At 35.4% G+C, this 6952-nt stretch overlaps 1 pseudogene; it reads right to left on the reverse strand.

Annotated features, from left to right (window-relative positions):
* On the reverse strand, positions 1 to 923 carry LOC109371451 (intraflagellar transport protein 52 homolog pseudogene; annotated as a pseudogene).
* Positions 924 to 6952: the final 6029 nt, after the last annotated feature.

Raw genomic sequence — 6952 nt, forward strand, 5'->3', positions numbered from 1 at the left:
TTCATGTTTCATGTTTAGCTGTTCATGAGCCTTGATGACATTGGGGGGGGGGAAGGTAAATGTAGAGGTCAAAGAGGGTGGTAAAGTCACATAGGTTCTCATTGCCCTCCTGAAGACACACCTGAAGCCACTCTGACAGGGTGGCTATATCAGGCAGTATCATGTATTTGGATATCTCTATGTTCTCAGCATCAATCTGGTTTAGGTGGATGTCTTCTGCTCTAAGTCACTCAAAAGCAACATCCATGATTTTGCTGTTTTCTTCTTTATCTAAATGTCAGTCACTGAACATGTGACGTGAGCCAAGCACTGCCAGCTTCCCACTTTGGTTCTTCCAGTGATAGCACGCCAGGATGGGTCTGTTAAGTGGGAAACTGAGCAGCCACTGCTGGTTTTATGACACTTGATGTGGCACCAAAAGGATAGCCAAAGGTGAGAGCCAGGACATTGTTTCTGCTGCTCTCCTCATCGAAGATTCCAGGTGCAGCCTTCCCTGCAGCTCAGCTCATTTCCTTATTGAAAACTCCATTGGGAACTAGAGCTTCTTTGCAATAGAAATATTCATAATACACATTTCTAACCACAGCATCACTATTACCCATGTTTCCATATTCTTCTAGGAAAAAGTTGAATATTGGTGTTGAATCTGGATTCTCCACACTCTCCTAGCATCACAAGGATATCTCCACCACTATCTAGGTATTTCTTTAGGACTTCAAACTCAGCTGCAGTAAATTTTTCCCTTGGCTCAGCTGTAATCCACAGTTTCACTCCAATTAACTGTTCAGATATGATTTCATCTTTTAAGCTCTGAATCTTCCAATTGCTCCAAAATCTCTTCTGGATTTATAGCCCTTGTTGGTGGTAAATTCTTTCTTTTTGTATGCATTAAAAAGAATGGTGCTCCAAAGCTCTTTCTCCATGGTTACCTGAGGCCCAGCGATCACCATCTTCACCTGATGTGTCACAGCACCCCACAGCCAAGTACCCAAGGCTGCTTAGCTTAAGGTGGATGCCGAGTGGCATGCTCTAAATAAGATTTTTGAATTTCTCTTTAACTAGGTTGAATCTTACTAATTTGCCATAACTGTAAGTAAAAAATATGTATCAGAAATTTCATAGAGTTCAACCTAATATACTTGTAATTGCATTATACTTAATCTGTGTGTTTATTTCATTTGTCAAGCTTTAAAGTTGAATTTGGACTAGTTTTGAAAATATGGATTTTCTATGCCTTGGAGCAATATTAATAGCAAAACAATTATTTATTACTACCTTTTTAGATTATAGAAATAAATCAGAGACAGGTGTCATTTTTGAAAGTAAATCTTTAAAAATGTTTTCTAAAATTTTACATGTCTATTGCTCTACAACTAATTTTTGATCATTTCTTGAGTCAATTTTGACTTTTTATTATTTTCTCTCAGCTTATCCATTTCATAGAGATTTTTCAAAGTTTTTTCATAGTTATGTATAGTATTCTCATACTTTTGAAACTATCTACCATATCTATTTATATAGTTAGTCATTTATATATTTTGAGTATCATTTATTTGGTTTTCTCTTTATTTTGTTACTTGGATTTTCAAAATATTGGTGTATTCTGTGATTTTATAGAACCTGGTCTTGAATTTAATTATTGATAAAATAATTTTTAATTTATTGATTTATGATTTTATCTCCTAATTATTGCTGCTTTTATTTTAATTTGTTTTATTGTTTTTATCTAATTTAAGTTAATGTTTGGTTGATTTAGTTTTTGTTTTCTACTAATTGAAATATTTAAAACTGGAATTTGCTTTGGCTATACCCCATAAATGATGACTAGTATTTTAAAAATTATCTTTTTAAAAATAATTTCTGTAAATGTCAATTTTGATTTCTTTATAGACCATGGAGTGGTTTAGGAGAGTATATTTCCCTTTACCATTCAGCCTTAAAAAATACAAAGTTTTATCATCTACTTCTAGTTTTAATATATTTCATTCAAATAATGTAGCCTGCATATTTTATTTTTTGTGCTTATTGATGCTTTATGCTTTATGTATTGTCTGACCACTGATTTTTAAAAGTAAAATTAGCTGTCAATGGACACTTACCAAGAAACTACATTTACTTTATATAGGGAACAAAACTAACAGTATAAATCTTTCAATTTAACTTGTTAAATATATCAGTAATAGTTTCTATGTCCTCACTTTTTTTTTAATCTGTCACGCTGATAATGCATTTTTGTTCATCTTTCTATCATCTAATACTGTGTGTGTTCCTGGTAAGCATTTAATGAACAAAAATACTACTATCTTCCTGACCTGAGTCTAAGAAGAAAGAGGGCGGAGCTCTGGGGCCCTCCCTTCAGACTTCCTGCTCAGGTACTTTGTTTGCCATGCCATGCCTGCTAAATGGCATGTGCAGTATCAGTACTTCTCTAAGGGGCTTGAAATTGTCTCAGCTGTATTTTGGAAATGAGAGAAATATTCATAAAATATGCTCATGAAAGAAAAAATAGAACAGGGTTGCCAATGTATATTTCAACAGAAAAAAAAAACATTTCTATTAAACCTGTTTGTTTTAATACACTTCTGACCCTGGGAGTTTGATACCTGGAGAAGTGTGGGTGAGGGGAGCGTGTAAGTGGTAATAACTCAGATCCTGTGTATTATTACGTGAGTATTTCTCATTGTGACTTTCTTTTCCTCCTTACCTGGAAGGAATTTATATTTCATTTTCTTTCTTGGTGGAAACTTTCCAACTGTAATTTTTTCCTCTTCTTTGGGTGAAATTGGCCCTCCTCTCCCTCGCAGTGGGGATAGGCAGGGGAGCATGAGCTTATTGAAATGGTAGAACAGATGGTGAGTTACTTATAAAATACATTCTCCATTACATTAATTTTCAATTTATTTAAAAAAGATTTTATTGGGGAATTGGGAGAGGGAAACGTTGAGGAATTGGAGAAAGGGAACAGACAAGTTGCTGTCCTTTTGTTCTTCTGTCTTGTTGTGGAGGATGTTGCTTCACTGGCCCATGTTGGTATTATCATTGTGCTCTTCCCAGGTGAGGCAGTCGCTCACTGGCCACTGGACAGCCGTTCACAGCGGCTCACAACAGCTCATGCCAGCTGCCGGACACTCATGCTGGCTGCCAGCCACTGCAGCAGGGGCTGCATTCTACGCCATCGCCGGTGACTCACGGCAGCCCAACTCCAAGTTGAGCTTTTGTTCAGCATCTTAGCTGTGGAGGGCACAGCGTCACTGGCTCTCATGTGGGATTTGAACCAGGATCCTGCTGCTTACAACTGGCATCCCAAGCCAACTCTTAACCAATGCACCACTCGGCCAGCCCCAATTTTCAATTTTTAAGGTCAAGCTATTGACAAAGCAAGGAAACCTTTATTATGATTACTGGACAGAATGTAAATGTTATTTGACTATGTAAAGACACAATTGCAGTAGCTAGAGATGGATCCACAAAAGGAGACAGGGATGATGCAGGTTAATGCCTCCTTTTGTAAAGTTGGGTCAAAAAGGTTCTTCCTGTGTTTGATGGGACAAGTAATGAAGGTTTAAATGTGTCATTTTTGGATGCACACGTCAGTAGAGAAATTAGAATAGTGCTATAATTTTGCCTGAAGAAGTCAAGAGATAGCTTTTCATGTTAGTAGATCAAGAAATAGGGGTCAAATTATATTAAAGTAGTGGATGATCACCAGAAAGTCTAAAACATTTTTTTGGTTTTTGTTTTTTCAAGTGGTTGCTTTTTGGGAGTAAAGGGATAAGGTATCAAATTGTTGATTTAAACTTAGCTCTTCTGTACAGCAGTTTGTTTGTTTGTTTGTTTGTTTGTTTGTTTGTTTGTTTAGTAAAGCAAAGTGCAAAGACATGCTGCCCTTTTCATAGTGTTTCTTCTTGTGTCTGACTCAGAATCTTAAAGGAAATCAAACCAATACAACAACAACAACAACAACAATAAAAATACAAAAACAGAGCAACTCTCCTACCAAGAAATAAAAACTACTGTGGGTGGTGTCAACAGATTCTTGACTCTTTTTCAGTCCCTCTGGTCAACATTTTTCTGTTTGTAAACACACTCCTCCATCAACTTCATGTTAAATCTCATTTACCCTTCAGATCTTAGCTTCCTCTGAAAAGCTTTGAGGATACCATTAATTTAGCCACTAACAAAACTCATAAATCTTTGTAAAGGTCTCTAGCAAAAGTAATGGAATTTGATTTTTAATTCACAGAGAAATTCAGTGTTTTAGCTATTAACACCTCAATTCTACTTCACTTGATATATCTATCTATTGGGTTGTCGGAAAAGTCATGACGCATTTTTGCAACAAAAAAAACATAAAAAATACGTCATGACTTTTCCAACAACCCAATATTTATTACCTATTTATATTTCTATCTATCTATCTATCATCTATCTAGCTAGCTAGCTAGCTATCCTATGTACCACTTATATAACAAATATTTATTGAGTGTACTATCTGTAGATGCTATGATGTTTTTCCCACCACAGTTTATCATTTGGTTGAGAAAACAATAAATAAGCAAACAGATACATCTGTCATAAATATTGGGAAAGATGCTTTGGGAGAAGGGAAGTCTACTTTATACTGATTTGTCACTGAAGTTCTCTCTGTGTGAGTGATTCTTGTGTTAAGACCTGAAAAATAACAAAAAGCCAACTATGTGTAAATTATCAAGAAGATTATTTCAGGTACAGGGAACAGCATCATCAAAGGCCTTACCTATGGAAAGAAGTATTATAGTTGTGTTCAAGAAACTGAAAGAAAACGAAGTTGACTGGATCATGCTGAGTAAAGGGAGCAATGATGGTGTGATGGAAATATAGGTCTGTTCTCACAGAGAACTGAATGCACTGGTATACATCAAATATAATTTTAAATGTAATGGGAAGCTGCCCTAGTGTTAAACCAGAAGTAACATAATCCAATTTGCATATTAACAAATCATTCTGGCTTCCCTGTGGAGAATGAAATGAGAGTGGGGTAAGAATGGAATCCTATAGATCAATTATGATTGCATTGCTGGAGTCTAGAAGAGAGATTGTGGCAGCTTAATTTAGGGAGGTAAATAAAAAATAGATGGATTAAACACACATATTGGAGACAGTCTCTCAGGCTTATTCTCATACATTTTTTTCACTCAAGGTAAAAAGTAGTTACCTCTCTCTTGTCTCAGTGGCTAAGCTCTTCCTATCTTCTAAATTGTATGCTTGCTCATATTTAATACCACCCTTTATCAGTTATCTCTTCTTTATCAAATATTTTCTTCAGCCACACCTTCATTGCTACTTTTACCTCAGCATATACACATGATGAGGTGTCTCATCTTTATAATCTTTCAGCAAATGTCTTCCTTCAGTAGGACACTCCTACCTCCTTCTCTTCAGAATCTTACCCATCTCTACTTTCTATCAATCAAGCTTCTTCCTAAAATTATGTTCTCCAGGGCCTTATTTAATCTATAAATGTCAAATTCAATGTATTGTTTGTATTTCATGTCTTACTTGATCCCTCTGTGACACATGAACTATCTGTCTCTGAGATTTGCTTTATTTCCTATGCCTCTGGCAAAATTCTCTATTTCTTCCCCTCTTTTATCATGGATCAATACATCACTTACAGTGTCTCTTCACCTCCCTGCCCTAAAATGCTGATACTCCATAGTGTTTGATTTGTCCTTCTTTTTTTCTCTCATTCTGTGAAGCATCTCTGGATTGTCTTTATAATCCTTAAGTAGCCATTAGAGCTACTTATTGCGGATGGATTCCAAACCTTTCTTTTCCAACCCTATGATCCTCATCCATATACTTTATAGTTCCTGACTATCCTCCCTCCGTTTTCTTTCCCACAACTTAATAACATACACTTTCTCTTTTCTCTGTCCCATCCAAATAAATATCTAAGATTCCCAAAGAAATAGTCTTGGATTGAAAATTCATGTTACCCTAGAGCTAACCCTGAGTTTGGGAGCTTGAAACAAGCTGGAATAGAGCATAAGAAAGGAAATAAATGGATTCTGGCGAAAGTGTTTGCTGGTTACTTCCTGTAGGAGCTAAGGGTTGATTTCAAATCTTGGTAATTGGCTGGGCACTGTGAATGCAAGTTCCCCTGAAAGAGAATGTCAATATTTTCTAAGTTAGTTGAGGCCCGTTTTTCTAAAGCAACTCTTATTTGCTTTTAAGCAACTGGGACTTTTGAATTTGTTATTCAAAAAGCTCTTAAAATTTTCGTCTTGAGCTTTAGAAATTGATGGACTAGCTATCTAGAGGCTAAAAAAATTCTGTCTTTCAGCAGGGAACACTGTCTTGGGTCCCTTGATAACAGTGTCTCTTTCTTTGTCTTGTAAAATGGCAAAATGCTAAAGGCAATAATTATAGATTTCAGAGCAAACATCTTTATATCTAACCATGATGAACAAAACTAAAAAAACAAATGAAAGGATTTTATTTATTAAATAAATAATTAACACATAAATGACTTTTACTTTAGTTTATACTGTTAGAAATCAAAAAGAAAAGGAAAGCAATCTGATTAAAAATGGGTAAATAATACAAACAGGTTGTTTATATAAAAAACACCAATATTGTATGGATGTATAAAATACATTACTTTCAACAAAAACAGAGGCACGGAAGGAGGCAGTACAGCAAAAAGAAAAGTAGCACAGAATCTCCATCAAGCTGCCTGAGTACAGAGCTCAAATTCCTCCCTTACTTCTTTCATAGTTTTGGGTAAGAAACATTACCTCTCAAAGCATAATGTCCTTTCTTTCTCTCTCTGTTTTTGTTTTCAAGTGAGGTGAAATTCATATATTATATTAAATTAAACATTAAAATGAATAATTAAATGACATTTAGTACATTCACAATGTTGTGCAACCATCACCACTATCTAGTTACAAAATATTTTCATTACCCC

This window comes from Hipposideros armiger, unplaced genomic scaffold, assembly GCF_001890085.2.
Source record: "Hipposideros armiger isolate ML-2016 unplaced genomic scaffold, ASM189008v1 scaffold_571, whole genome shotgun sequence".
In the NCBI taxonomy this organism is placed as follows: Eukaryota; Metazoa; Chordata; class Mammalia; order Chiroptera; family Hipposideridae; genus Hipposideros; species Hipposideros armiger.